The 14,544-nt window shown below is 56.0% G+C and overlaps 1 protein-coding gene across 2 annotated transcripts in view; it reads left to right on the top strand.

Annotated features, from left to right (window-relative positions):
• The window catches only part of CCDC85C (coiled-coil domain containing 85C), a 98,414-nt gene that overhangs the window by 1,441 nt on the left and 82,429 nt on the right, over positions 1-14,544 (top strand). The gene's annotated exons all lie outside the window — the stretch shown is intronic.

The following is a 14,544-nucleotide window of genomic DNA, read 5'->3' as shown; positions in this document are numbered from 1 at the left end:
TTCCCCTCTTGCAGCAACAGGTGTCCTCCAAGCCAAGCAGTGTCCACGTGTGTGCAGTGGCTGGAGTTCTGCAGTAGGGTGCGGGGATTGGAAGGGTGCACAGGCAGCTGCTTGACACCCAGGGGCAGCTTGGGAAGAGGCCTGGGGCTCAGAGCCTTTCTGGTTTGCCATAAATTCCGCCCTTCTAGTCCCGGGACCTTTCTCAGCCGAGACTCTAAGACTTTCCCGAGGGAGATGTATTTGGAACGGATTCTAGTTTTTCTCCTCTATCTCCGTTTCTTTGTCTGTAAAATGGAGATGATGACCTCTGCCTCGTGGATTTGAGGTGGAGATAAACTGTCTGAAGGGATTTATAAACTGTTGGTCGCCTTATAGGAAGTGCCATGGTCATCCGTGACCAGGGTGTGGGTGGGTGGACCTTTGGCCTCTGTCAGCGCCTGTCTTCCACGCCCATATTACTGCTGCGCCCAGTGCAGAGGGTGGCCCCAGCTTGGGGCTGTGGGAGCCTGCAGGCTGCTCCCTCTCCCAGCCTCCTGCTCAGCCCTTCTGCTCCCTGCCGGCTTTCTCGTCCCTGCCGGTGGATCCAGGGCCTCCCTGTTCATACACGTTTTTTGGTTGCTTGGCTTCCAGTTCTGCTGGTAGTTACAACTGCCTGAACTTTTTGCCTGAAGGTGGAGAATGAACAGCCCTTTCTGGTTGCCTTTAAAGCCTTTCCTAATTCAGAGAAAGTGTGTCTAGGCCTGAAATCACTGCCCTCCCCAGGACCCCTCAGCCTGAGGTGTGGAGGGACGTTTTCTCCTTGGTTTGGTGGCCAAGTGGCCTCTGCAGGCGTGATGGGGTGGGGGCTGGGGTGGGAGACATATCCATGGAGGTGGGGCGGGGGCAGTGCAGCATATTTTTCCTTTATTTACCATCCTGAGCCTGTGGGTTCAAGGTAGGACTGACTGGGTTTAGAGGGATATTTTGTTACTGATTAGCAATCTATGGCTACAACTCAGGTTTCTCTTTGTAACACTGTATCCACCCCCCACCTCCCACCACAGGCTGCTTGAGGGCAGTGAGAGTAGTGCGAAGTTAGGTGATTTAATTCATTTTGGGGCTGTTTAGAGTACCTCAACCCCTTTGACTTCGCGGTCCTGGGGGGCTTTTGAAGGGTCAGTTATCTGGGCCTCGGTTTCCCCAAGGGCAGTACAAAGGAGCAGACTGCTGCAGTCTCGTGGCTGGAAAATGAAATGTTTCTGGTTTTCAGCTGCGTCATCAATGACACTTGGCGAGAGTGCCTCTCTGCAGGACACTGGAGGGCTGGAGTGTTTAGAGCATACTTGCAGGAAAGTCTCTGTCATGTTTTGGGCAAAGAGATGCGGCCCCAGTCTGGCTCAGCGTGTCAGCTGCGAGAGTGAATAATACAGGAGTGGAGGACTAGGCTAGACGGAGTTTTCCACCCCACTGGGGACCAGTGGGGGGTTGAAGTATAGGGTTTCCCACAGAACCCATCCTCCCCCAAGTCCACTTAGCACAGGACTGCTGCAAATGTTGTGGCAGCAAACCTTTGCTCTGGGGTGAAATGAAAATTCAGCATTATTATTACAAATTTCAGTTACAGTTGAAATTATTATTATTAAGTTTTGTCTCTTAAAGACACATGTGGCCTTGGGGTGTTGTCCCACTAATATAAACGGAATGCTTGGAAACCAGGAAAGGCCCTTCTCTTAGAAACTGAGTTTTTCTTTCTTTCTTCCCCCCCACCCCCACCCAACCCTTTTTTCAAGACAGGGTGTCACTCTGTCACCCAGGCTGGAGTGCAGTGGAACACTCATGGCTCACTACAGCCTCAACCTCCCAGGCTTAAGTGATCCTCCCAGCTCAGCCTCCCAAGTAGCTGTGATTAGAGGTGTGAGCCACCTCTCCTGGTGAAACTGGGTTTTTCTGTTCTGGGACTTGTAGCTTTAAATTGAACAAAGATTGGGCCTGAGCTGAGGGAGATGATGAATTTCTCTCTGGGTGGTGTCAAAAGTGGGGTCAGACACCAGGCTTGCGCCTCATGTGCTTGGTCTTTGCTTCTCCTCAAAGGAACCTTGGGGAAGCAGTATTATCCCCATTTTACAGACAAGCAAGTGGAGGCTTAGAGGGGTTCCTAGCCTTGTCTGGGAAGGTGGCTGACATTGGAAGTACCTGTCCCGGGTGGGTTTGCTGCCATGATCATCTCCTGTTCAGGCCGTGGGTCTGAATCTGTTGTGCCCTTGGCCTGTTGTCATGTTTGCTGTTACTATTAATGAGGGGACACTGGTGACTCCCTATTCTTGATTCCTGACCCAGGTTTGCCCTCTTTGTCCCGTGCTGGGAAGTGTCACTTCCTTATCAGTGACCACTGAGCAGATGGCTGATAACCCCATTACCCAGAGGCTCAGGGTGTCTTGAGTTTGAATCTCAGCTCCTCCATGTATATTGGGCAAGTTATTAACTGGCCAAGCCTCTCTGTGGTCCTCTTCTGTAAGGTGGACAGAACCCAGAGTACCCCATTATCCACACAAGGTTGAATGAGGTCAGGATCTACACACAGTAGGTTTCTCCTGTTGTTAGAGTCCTTGGGGCTCTCCCAGCACACCTCATTTTCCTCTTCAAAAGTGCTTGCTGCTTAGACAGCTCACCTGAATGTTTGTGTCTGAGCCTCTTGTGTGGCCACGCTTGCTGATGAGCTAGTGAGGACAGTGACCCTGCTCTCCTTTCTGGGGAGCTGGTGGCAGTTGCAGCCCTGCTGGGTACCCTAGGAGGACTCTAGTGGTTGAGGTGGGAGGTAGCCCATCTGTATGCAAGGCAGCCCTGGCTGAGGCTGGCCTGGCGGGCCTGTGTATTGTGTATGTACATGCAAATAGGCTTTTCTCCTTGGCTGCTTTATTTGTTTGTTTATTTATGTATTTATGCATTTATTTATTTTGAGACAGGGTCTCACTGGTCACCCAGGCTACAGTGCAATGGCACTACCATGGCTCGCTGCAACCCCAACCTCCTGGGCTCAAGTAATGCTCTTGCCTTGGCCTCTTGAAGCTGCCGGGATGACAGGCATGTGCTACCATGCCCAGATAATTGTTGAATTTTTGTAGAGACGGGAACTCACTATGTTGCCCAGGCCGGTCTTGAACACCTGGGCTCAAGCAGTTCACCTGCCTTGGCCTCCCAGAGTGTTGGGATTACAAACATGAGCCACTGCACCTGGCCTTGGCTGCCTTTGGTAGACGTCTGGTCTGGGCTGACTGGACTTGGGACTGGGGTGCGCTTTGCTGTAGTCCAGTGTGGCACACTGAGGCAGGTAAACCCCAACACCAGAAAGTCAGGTTCTCCTTCATGAACTGATAGAATTTTCAAACACAAGAATTTTCAGTTCTTTTCCTACCTGCCCCTCCGCCTATCTCCTCTGCCCCACCACAGGCACCACGCCCCCCTCCTGCCCATTCCCAGGCATTTCCTCCCCTCCCCTGATAACCTCCTCCTCCACGGTCCACTCCCCTTTAGCCAACCCAGAGGAACCAGGATTCTAGCAAGCCTGTGGATGAGCCCCATTGACCTTTTAAAGTTTGGATTAAAATTGTGAGCTTCTCAAAATGAGACAGGTTTGTTCTCCTGCTTGTGTTTTTGTTGGTTTAAGTGGGAGGATGGAACAGGGTGGTCTAGGCCTTTAAAAAAAAGAGCACGCTAACTGAATAGTTCTTTTCTGTGCAGCAGCTCGGCTAATAAGGCTGCTTTTCCTAAACCCAGCTAGGCTGGGGAGCAAAGGTCAGTGAAGACAATGGGGTGGGTGAGATAAGCCTTTCCCCCTCCTCCTTCCCCAGCCTGTCCCAAGGGATCCATCAATGGCCTTGGGATGCTGTGCCTCAGAAAGGAGGGCTGGCCTTGAGAGGCTCCCAGGCAGGTGACCCAGGGGTGGGTAAGCTGTGCCCGGCGCTTCACAGTTTGCCACAGACAGCATCCCAGTCCCAATTCCATTCTGTTCAGAACTTCCAAATGGTCCCAGGAGGGAGACCTCAGCATCTCCATATCTTAGATGGGGAAACCAGGGCTACTAGGAGTAGTGGTGCGGTGACTTGCTCTAGGTCCTGTGGGGCTGGTTAGGGGGCCTGGGATGCGTCTTCGGTTTCCTGTGTCAGAGTTCTGAGCCCATGGCCCTGTGCCTGCTGCCCAGGGACTTCCAGGGGAGCGGTGACCTCTGCCACAGAGACAGTGCACCTCCTCCTAGGATGCCAGGCCCTGGGCCTCATTCCTGTCTCCCTGTGTCTTGGCATGGAGGAGTGGGGCGAAGGCGGTGCAGGGCGGGCCACCTTCCCTGTGATGGCTGTGCCTCCCCACCTCTTGGTTTCTCTTTCCCTCACTTCTCCGCACGAGGCTGGCTTACCACCGCAGCAGTCGCCCCACCAGAACTCTTGCTCAGGCCTGGCCTGTGAGTTCCCAGGACCAGCACATGATACACAAGGAAATCAGTAGTTTGCTCCTAATCTGTTTTCCGCCCGTGGGGATTTTCCAATCCATGCTTGTTGCCTTCATTTGCGCAGAGAATTGAAAGTCTGTTAGGCAAGTTCCTGAGCCTCCAGGAGCCTCTGTTTTCTCTTCTGCCAAGTGGGAAAATGTTACCAAGCTTTGGGTCGAGGGAGGAGGGTGTAATGAGTGATATGTGGAGCCTCTGGGGGGTAGCGGCTCCTGCTGTGCGAAGGCCCCTTCTCCCACTGCAACATTCGACACCAGGCATGCTGAGGGGCAGTGTAGCCCTCTGGGCAGTGCTCTGGCTCCGGGGTCAGAGAGCCCTGGGTGAATTTTGGCCTTGCTACCTGCTTTATGACCGTGGCAGCTGACTGAGCCTCTAAACCTCAGTTTCTTCATCTGTATCCTGAGGCTAATAATGTCTCGATCCTAGAACTGGGCCTTGAAGGATGGGTTCCATGTCCTTTCATTATTTCCTGGCCTCCGCGGATTCGCCTCCCCTGGGTGGGAGTGGGAGATCCCCTGACACACGCTCATGCCCAGTCTAGGGTCAGAGCCAGCTGAGTCTTCATCTAGTTGAATGGAGGGAGCCAGCATTCCAGGCAGGAATAAGAATGGCCAAGGTCTGGAAATGGGGTCTGGAGCATGGCATTGAGAACCTGGGGCCTGTAAGGTGGACCCAGGATGTATGTGGGGAGATAACCCTTAGCAGGGTTAGTGCTGTGTGCACCCCCACAGGGCAGACCCCAAAGTCCCAGCTTTTCAGACTTTAGTGCCCACAAACAAGAGTGGCCCAGGTGGGCTGTGTTGCCTCTGGGTCTGGGGAGCGCTGCGTCAGGGGAGGTTGCGTGGACAGTGAGAAGGGGCATTCCTGAATCCACTGAGGATGGGGCTTGTGGACACCCCAGACGGCTCTGGGAATCTGGTTGCGAACTGTCGGAGGTGGGAGGGCAGGTCTGGTTGTCAAGAGCCGGGCGACAAGCGGGACTGGACCTCACAGGTGGTAATTTGCTCTTCAGGAGGCAGGGAAGCGTCTGTGAACTTCACTGAGCATTTACTGCCTCTGAGGTCTGAGTGCCTCCTGAGTAGTGATTCTTGGAGTCTGGCTTGTGGGGTGGTGGTTCTGGAGCATCACTCTGGTGACCACTGTGGTGTGGGCTGGGCTAGGGGAGCAGGGAGTGGAAGCTGAGGGCTTCCGTTGGGAGGAGGTCCTGGCCAGGAGACAGGCCACAGGACAGAACCTTCTGTAGTTTCCAGACCTGGTGAGCCTGCTCCAAAGTCCTGCTCTCAGCTGCTGTCAGCCTTCTCATGACCTCTGACCTCTAGGGCAGGCGTCCTGAGCTCTTAGGCAGGGCAGCGCCTGTGGGAGATGCTGCCACTCCCAGGTGGCTACTGTGCCCTCCATCCCCAGAGCTGATGCTGCCTCCCGCTACTCCCACCCTTACGTCTAGCACCCTAGACGTAGGATCAGTGTCTGGGATCCAGGCAGGGACCGCTCTGGGGTTCAGAATTCTCATCTTCCTGCCACATAACAACAAGAGACCCTAGTAGCATCCCCAAAGGTTTGGGGATAGGGGAACCAACTTGTCTGCTGAAGGGACTTGATGCTTCTTTGACCATAAAATGTCAGGAATGGTCCCCCCTCCCCTAAGCAAGCACCCAGGATTGGTCACTCAGACATCACCTGTCTACACAGGCAGAGGGTTCTGGACAGGCCTGGAGCCGGGTCACCGGGGGATGGGTGTCTGCTCTTCAGTAGCTCACCGCTGACCTCCAGCTCTTCGGGGGGGCCGAGCAGAAAGATCGGGACTGTATTGAGTGCCTTGGGTTTGCCTTATGTGTGCTGTTCAAACAGAGGCGTGGAGCATATTTAACTACAGTGGATGGTCCCGGGAGGAGGTGAGGGTCTGAGTCCCTTTCTTTCTTCCTGATTCCTCAACGGCACAGACATTCTGCCATTTCCTCAATTCAGAGCTGGGCATTTTCCCTTCCCGGCTGTAATGTGGGGCGTGTCTTAGAACCCATGTGCACGTTTGCTGGCAGGTCTTCCCCTCTCTGCCCCTGGAAAAGCTCTTGAGTAGACTGTGTTTCTGCGGCTGATGGTATCTGAGAGTGGAGCAAATGCCAGGCCTGGGAGAGCCGCAAACCCCTGAGCAAACTTCACGGAGTCCTAAGGCATGAAGAGACTTGAAAAGACAGGGGCCCACCCCGGGGCCAGCCACATGGATGCTGGAGCCCTCCCTGCCCACCTGGGGCCCTCTGTCGTTGCTCTCTGTCCATCTGGGAGTTTATGAGCCTGGGACTCTGGTCCTCTTGACTCCCACTCTTAGCACAGAGTGGCAGGTTCTGAAAGTCTTTTGGATGGAACAAACGTGTGCCTGGCACTGTGCTGAGAGCAACTGGGTTTTCTCTCACTCGCCTCCCACAACAGTTGCTGGTCCCCACTGGGGTCCCCGTTTCAGCTAAAGAACAGGCCCAGGGTGGTGAGGCAAGTCACAGCAGGGGCAGGGTGGGGCCAGGCCAGGCCAGGGGCTCCCATCCTGCTGACCCCAGAGCCTGTGCCCGCTGGTATGTCCCAGTTCCCCTGCCCTGTGGGTGTAATTATTCATCATGCCACTTTGCCTCGAGGAAGTGCCCAAGTTGGTTTCTTAACCTCTTCAGGTGTGCTGGGAGCTGAGAGGAGGGGCGGCTGAATTGGGAGCTGAGATGGGCCTCGAAGATGGACTTAGTAAAAGCAGAAGAGGGCAGGTGAGAAGAGAGACCAGGCTTCTCAGAAAGAACGGCCGAGCTGGGCAGATCACCTGAGCTCAGGAGTCCAAGACCAGCCTGGCCAACACACTGAAACCCCATCTCTACTAAAAATACAAAAATTAACTGGGTGTGGTGGCACGTGCCTGTAATGCCAGCTACTCAGTAGGCTGAGGCAGGAGAATCTCGTGAACCCGGGAGGCAGAGGTTGCAGTGAGCCATCACACCACTGCACTCCAGCCTGGGCCACAGAGCAAGACTCATCTCAAAACAAAACAAACCAAAACCAAAACCAAACGAAACCAAAACAAAAAGAACCGAGCAAAGGCATGTGGTGGGCATTCGCCTGCACCTTGGGTTCAGCTGGGGTGATGGATGAGTGGCGACCCAGGACAAGGGTTAGGCAGTGAGCAGGGCCAGGACAGGTGGGGTCTCTGAAGCCTCTTCCACTGCCCCTGAAGTCACTGGGTTGGGCTTTCCTTCGGGGTGTGGGCAGTTCCAGTTCTAATGTTTTCTGATGGACTTTCCAAGGGGACCCAGAGTTACCTGTTAGGAGTCCTGTTAGAAACTGGAAACTTTATAGCCTGTCCCCATCTTTCTCCTGTTCCCCACCTGATAAATATGCAGACACATCACCTGCTGGGCCTGAGTGGCCTTGTCAGCTGACATGCCCCGTGCCTGGGGTCTTGGGAGATTACCATTGTTCTGTGGATTGGACAATCCAGACTGAACCAGTGGCTTCAGCCCACTTGAGACCCAACCATGTGTAAGTCCCTTCCTCTCCCTGGGCTCTCATTTTCCTATCTGTAAAATGGGAAGCTTGGATGGGCTGAGCTGAGAGTCCCAGGGACCCTCATCTCCTCTGGCCCTTTGACTCAGAGCCACAAGGAAGGGGTGGCCTTCTCTGACCATCCTGCCTCCTGTCAGTCACTCTGCGGTCCTGTGAGCCAGCTCTTTTATATTCCTGGAGATTCTCTTCCTATACCCTACAGCCTGGGTTTCATCTCTTGCCTGGTGGTTGGTCCTTGCCTTTGGGCAGGTGGGGATGGTGAGGCTGCCTGTGACCACATGGGTACCACTGTGGGAGCTAGAGATGGTGACCTGTCTAAACGCTGTTTGAGGCTGAGACCCTGGCCCAGGCCAGCCTCCCCTCCTGCAGGGCCCCGGTGGAAGTACCTGCTTCCCCTATCTGATGGACTCAGTAACGGGTTTAGCGCAAGAGGAGAACGCCGAGCTTCGATTCCGGGTGCAGGTTTGCTGGGGGCAAGCCTGCGTGTTCCTGGACTCCAGGTTCCTCCGTTTGCTGTCCTGTCTCTCCCAGTCCAGAATGTTGTTGCAATGCACAGTCAGTGTTGGAGGGAGGAGTGAACAGTCCTGGAAGGACTGACCAGGTGCCAGATAGTGCTTGACCCACTTTGCCCACCTGTCTTTCTTTTCTCATTTGTACACTTGGCACCGAGTTAAATAAGTTACTCCCTGCCCCCGTCCCCTGCCCCGCCCCGCCAGCAAAGTCAAACCTCCCCAAGAGGGTGGTGATTTGCACAACCCCACCTTCCCCATTTCCCCTGAATAATTACTAAAATATATACCTTTTGGCTTTTACCGGTGGTTCCTAACTGTGGCTATACGTTAGCTATCACTTAGAAAACTTTAAAAAATACCACTGCCTGTGCCCAGCCCCAGAGATGGGCACAGTTGGTCCTGGTGTCATGGGAGGCTGTGAAGGCTCTGGAGTTCTGCTGGGTGGCCAGAGCCAGGATCCCAGAGGACAGCCATGGGCCCTGCCAGCAGGCCAGCTAGGGACAAGGTGGCGCCCACACTGGGCACCACAGAGCCTGGCCGGCCAGGGTTGGGAGGCCGGTGTCAGTTCATGTTAGCAGTGAGGGGTAAACGGCCCTGCCTGTGTTGCTCCCTCGCTGACCTGTGCTGCACGGACGCTGGGGAGATCGCTTTGGCGAGGCCGTGGAATGCCATTTTGGGCCCTGGATGCACCCTGGCTTGCACCCCTACCTCCCTGCCCCAGGAGCTCGAATCAGCTGCCAGGCATCCCCATGGAGGCTGCTGCCTTCGCCACCCGCTTTTCGCGGGCTGGGCAGGTGAGGTAGAGGCCTTTCCAGGCTGTTTTGAAGGGGACAGAGGCAGGCAGGGCCGGTGGCACCGAAACGGCAGCTATGGAGAAGAGTCGACCCATTTCCAAAAATAGACCATCCACTGTCAGGGGAAGCATCTCTTTGTCTTCCCAAATCTGTCTTTCCGTTGGCTCCCAGGTTGTAAGGCAAGAAGGAGGCCCGCTCTTGTCGAGGAAGCAGAGGCTCCCTTGAGTGTGGTGCTCCCCCGCCTGGCACAAGGGCCTGATTGTGTGGGACCCTGAATGCTCCCGCCTGTCACGGTGCACGGCACCGGCCCGGGTCCCTAATGAGCCCGCTCTGGGAGTGGCCCTTTGTGGCAGGTTCCGGCCACATTGCCCGCGGCAGGGCTCTGTTTCCCGGCTGCTTAATATCCCTCAGCGGCCCAGTGGGACAATGGGACACTCTCCCAACCCACCCACCCTTTCTCCAGAAAATTAAGAAGTGAGTTTCTCCCTCTTTCAGCACCTTCTGTCCTGGCTGGCAGGGGAAGGTTCCCCTCTTCTCCCCCTCGCCTTTGCCCAGCCCCTCCTGGGGGACCTCCCTCCGCTTCCGCCATTGTCTCCTTTCTCTTGTTCCTTTTCGGTCTGTCCTCTGGCTCCTTCTCCGCAAACAGGCTCACGTTTCCTGGTCCAAAGCAACACAGAGCCCCTCCTGTCTACCGCTGTGCCCCTTGGCCTTCCTCCCTTCACCGGGGGATAAACCCTAGAGGCTGAGGCCACCTCCTTCCTTCTCTTTCCTTGGCTCTGGGCAATCCCAAACCCTGGGAATGGTGGCTCTGGTTCTGACCAGCAGCCTCTTCTCATCTCAACTTCCTGATGGCATTTAATGTCCCCCTGGGCTTGTTTTCTAGAATGGGGTGGTATGCTGGTCACCTAGGACCTCCCTGAGCAACTTCTAGCACTCTCTCCAGCCCCTTCTGCCTGGGAGAAAACATCGCCCTGGGCTGGCTGAGCAGTCTCTCCCTGCCACTTGCTCCTGGTCTTGCAGCTCAGGTGTCCAGGTTGCTGCTGGTCACTGTGCTATTCACCTTGTGTCTTCTGGGTTTGGGTCCCTTCCTCTCTCCCCTGTACTCCTGCTCCCCTGCCTAACCCACGACCCATCACAGTCAAGGTTTCCTGGCTCTAACCCCGAGTGGTATCCACTAGCCACATGTAGCTGCTTCAATTCACCTTCATTACTATTAAGTGACACGCAGCCACACCGACCCCCTGCCTTCACACGGGCTAGTACCGTGCTGACAGCGAGATGAGGAAAATGCCACCATTGCGGGAATTCTGCTGGGCAGCGCAGATCTAGAGGATTCTTCCCTGGGCTGTGCGACCCCTGCTTGTCCACGGAAAGAAACCTGGCTGGGCGCGGTGGCTCACGCCTGTCATCCCAGCACTTTGGGAGGCTGAGGCGAGCTGATCACCTGAGGTCAGGAGTTCGAGACCAGCCTGGCCAACATGGTGAAACCCCATCTCTACTAAAAACACAAAATTAGCTGGGCATGGTGGTGCATGCCTGTAATCCCAGCTATCATCCTAGCTGCTTAGGAGGCTGAGGCAGGAGAATCTCTTGAACTCAGGAGGTGGAGGTTGCCGTGAGCCGAGGTCATGCCACTGCACTCCAGCCTGGGTGACAGAGTGAGACTCCATTTCAGAAAATAAAAGAACCTGACACCTGAGTGTGGAGTCAGGGCTTCCTGCCCCCTCCCCACCAGCTGCAGCGCTTTACCACGCTGGCCCTGGAGCTGTGGCCCCAGGACAACTTGCCATGCAGAAGGCGCATTGCAGGCCCTCAGGTGACCCCCCATCCTGCCCCCTGCACAGACTGAAATCCTGCCCTTCCTCTGAGGTGCAGGGCAGCCTTTGCAGAGGTGCAGGGCAGCCTTTGCAGGTGGCTGGGCTGTAGGATGTGGGACCTGCAGCCCTCGTGCACTCAGCATCTGTGGGAGCTGTGGGAGCCTCCGCAGTCCCAGGCCAGGCTCTTGGAGGATGTCCTGCGGCTGTGGGTGCCAGGCCTGCCCATGTAGGAGAGGCTGGTAGCCTTGAGCGGGTGCATGTGGGGGTCCATATGTCTGGGCAGGAAACCTGAGCCCAGAGAGGGCTGCACAGCTCCAGGGGTCTCCCCGGCAGAGCCCAGCCAACTGGTTCCCAGCCGCCAGCACCTTGTTCTCGAAATGAGGCCACAAAGGCTTCAGGATCAGAAAACAAAGAATGTGGCTTTTAAACCGGTGGGGTGGGGGCAGATTGGACACCGGCCAGCGAGGCACCCCTCCCCCCTCCCAGGGAGGCTGCAGACTGCCCTGGCCTTGTCACTAGGGCTTTGAGCTTCCTCCCCTCCTGCCCTCTGTGCTGCCTCCTCCCCTTGGCAGTGGCTGGGGCAGTCAGGTGCCTCCTGGGGTTCAATGAGCCGCCGTGTCCAGCTGCCGGCCATTACTCTGGCCGTCCCTGGTGGATGAGGCCATTAGCACTGCAGCTGAGGCTCTGGCTCTGGGCCTGGCCCCTGCTCACTGCAGCCTCGTGGTGCTCTCCTATGGTGACTCACCGAGCCTCTGGTGTGTTGGTCGGGGGTAGGGGGGCGTCAGGGTGGCATCGGTGTGATTACAGCAGCAGAGCACACAGAGAGACTGGACCTGGGTCACACCGACCCCAGCCCAGCTCCCAACCTGTCCCATGCTAGGACTTGGCTGGGACACTTGCTTCGTCCATAAACAGAGGCTTCCCCGACCTTGTTGGTTGGGAAGGTCACATGAAAGCCCCTTCTTGTTTTTTTTTTTTTTTTCTTTTTTCTTTTTTTAAGCCACTAGACCACCAGGAAGAAAGACCTTTCCAAACTGCCTTATTCTGGAAATGCAATGGCAGTGTTGATGGTGGGGGGAGCCATGGCAGGCAAGGGGGTCTCTGATGTCAATGGCCCTGGAGGCCCCCGGTATCCTCGATAACCCATCAGGCCTCCCAGTCTCCTCCGGCTGCTCCTCTTTTGCTGAGCTGTCCCTGTCAGCCAAGGGTTTCTGGTGAGCCTGCCACAGTGCCTCTGCCTGCTCCAGCTCTGCCCTGTCACATTCCTCCTGCTGACAGATTGGATGGAACAGTGCAGGGAGTGTGGTCAGGAGGCCCTCGGGATGCTGCCTGCCCTCTTGCTGGTGGCCCCACCCTGAAGGGTGGTCCCCAAGACTGGGAGTTTGGAGGACCCCAGGAGGGGTCAGGAGGCTTTGGGATGTTCCTTACCCTTTTGCTGGCGTCCCCACCCCAGGGCTACTCTGATCTGCAGGGACTCTAATCCCTCTCCACTGAGTTCAAAGCTTGTGCCCCGTGAGTGCTGGTCTGCTGTGGGCAACACAATCTGCCCTGAAGTGTGTGGCGCGGAAATGTTGTGGGCACCCTGGATGAAAAGACCCCCTTGTTTGGTGCAACCCAAGCTCTGAGCAGGAGGGAGGCAGAGGGAGAGCAGCCATCCCCGGGGTCTGCCCTCCTGCCTACAGCAAATGCGCCCTGGGTGTGGCTGCAGTGGAGGGGGTCACTTGGGCTGTCGGAACCCCTGGGCGTGGGCGGGGGTATAGGCAGCAGCGTGATCCTCCTGGCTCTTGCTTTATTTTGGGGGTCATGACAGGAGGCAGATACCTGGGCCAGGTCAGGGCCGCCCATGGCCCCATAGCAGCCCCTGCTGCCTCTCAGCAGCCTGTCCTCCTCTCTGCACTAGTCACATGGGCAGTGGCCTCTCCAACCCACCAGCCAGTGCATTCACAGACTCCTTAACCGGGACCTCTGAACCCCCAAAATGACTGTGCAGCCTTGCATTTTTCCTGGAATAGGGACCGCAGCTTTAATCAGAGCCCAAAGTGGTCCATGACTCAGGAAAGATGAAGAATTCAGGTAGGAGGGTTGATGAGGCTCCTGCCTGAAGCCTTTAAAAAATAAAAATAGATCAACTGAATGCATGTTCGTGGTGGGGAAACTCCACGCAGAACACAAAGGCATAGAGTCGAGTAAAATCCAACAGCGTTCTGCGGGTGCCGGTTACCCTGGGCGCCCAGCCGTCCTGGCTGTGTCTGTTGTCTGGTGGATCTGGGCCATGGCTCTGTGCTCACCCCTGCCTGCCCTCCTCGGCGCTCACTCTGTTGACGCTGCTTGGGCCTCTTTCCTGAAGCTGTTTTTGTTTATGTGAGGGCTTTAGGGTTGGGTCAATGTTTTCATGCAAACATCTGCTTCCTGGACTTCTTCCTACTGATTATTTTCTTTCTTCCTTAGTCTCTGACCAGTCTCCCCAGGCCTCAGTTTACCCACAGGTGAGGTGAAGCAGTTGGATCAGATCCATGGTGCTCGGAGACCCCGGAGGAACTTGGGGAAGCTCTAGGAGCCCAGGCCATCCTTTTTGTCAGGCTTGCCCGGGGCTCCTCCTAGCCTGGCCTCTTCTCTTCATCTAGTAGAACCAGTACTTTTGGGGGCTTTTTTGGGTATTCCTGCTGCCTGGGGCTTTGAAGACCTGCGGTGGCCTGGTTTTTCACTGCAGGACCACCTTCCAAGTGCTTAGCTGGGTGGGGGAATGACCTGACCCCCAGACCAGAAAGGGCAGCCGGGGGACCCTTTGCCACCGCCTGTGCGAGACTTCCCTCCTCCCAGCTCGCTTCCTCAGGCCTCCTGGGCCAGCGCCAGCAGGAGCAGAATAAAAATGGGAAAATCTCATTTTCTTTTGAATTACAACCTTGATCTCTCCTTCATACTCCCACACCAGGCCTCTGGTGACTTTTGGATGGGCCCGTGGGCTCCCTTTTCTCTGGGTAAGTATACAGGCATTGACTGGCATTGGCATCTGGAAACGGCAGGCTTAGGAGCACCCAGGGGGGCCTGGGGTGAGGAGAAGGTGGTGTGTGCACAGGACTGGCCAGCCTGGCTGAAGCCAGCCTGGGTGGGTGTCCTCACCAATGTTTGACTCAGAAAGGTGCTGGTGGACCACCATGCCAGCTGCATATCAAGCAGGTTGAACTCGGCATTCCTTTGTAGTGGCAAAGGCTGCCCCGGGGTGACTCTTGTGTTCAGCTGAGATGCGTCTCCCCAGTCAGCCCTACCCGCCCCTTGTTGGTCTGCTGATTGGCAGCTGGAGGAAGTGGGGACGACAGACACAGTGGGGAGTCCAGCCCAAGAGGCCTGTGCAGGCCTGGGGGTGTGGAAGGGGACTTGGGTGAGGGGTGGCAGGCACAGGCGAGCTGGGAGGG

Source organism: Macaca mulatta, chromosome 7, assembly GCF_049350105.2.
Source record: "Macaca mulatta isolate MMU2019108-1 chromosome 7, T2T-MMU8v2.0, whole genome shotgun sequence".
Lineage (NCBI taxonomy): Eukaryota > Metazoa > Chordata > Mammalia > Primates > Cercopithecidae > Macaca > Macaca mulatta.
The sequence above is the reverse complement of the archived record's forward strand: the minus strand, read 5'-3'. Positions and strand labels throughout refer to the sequence as shown.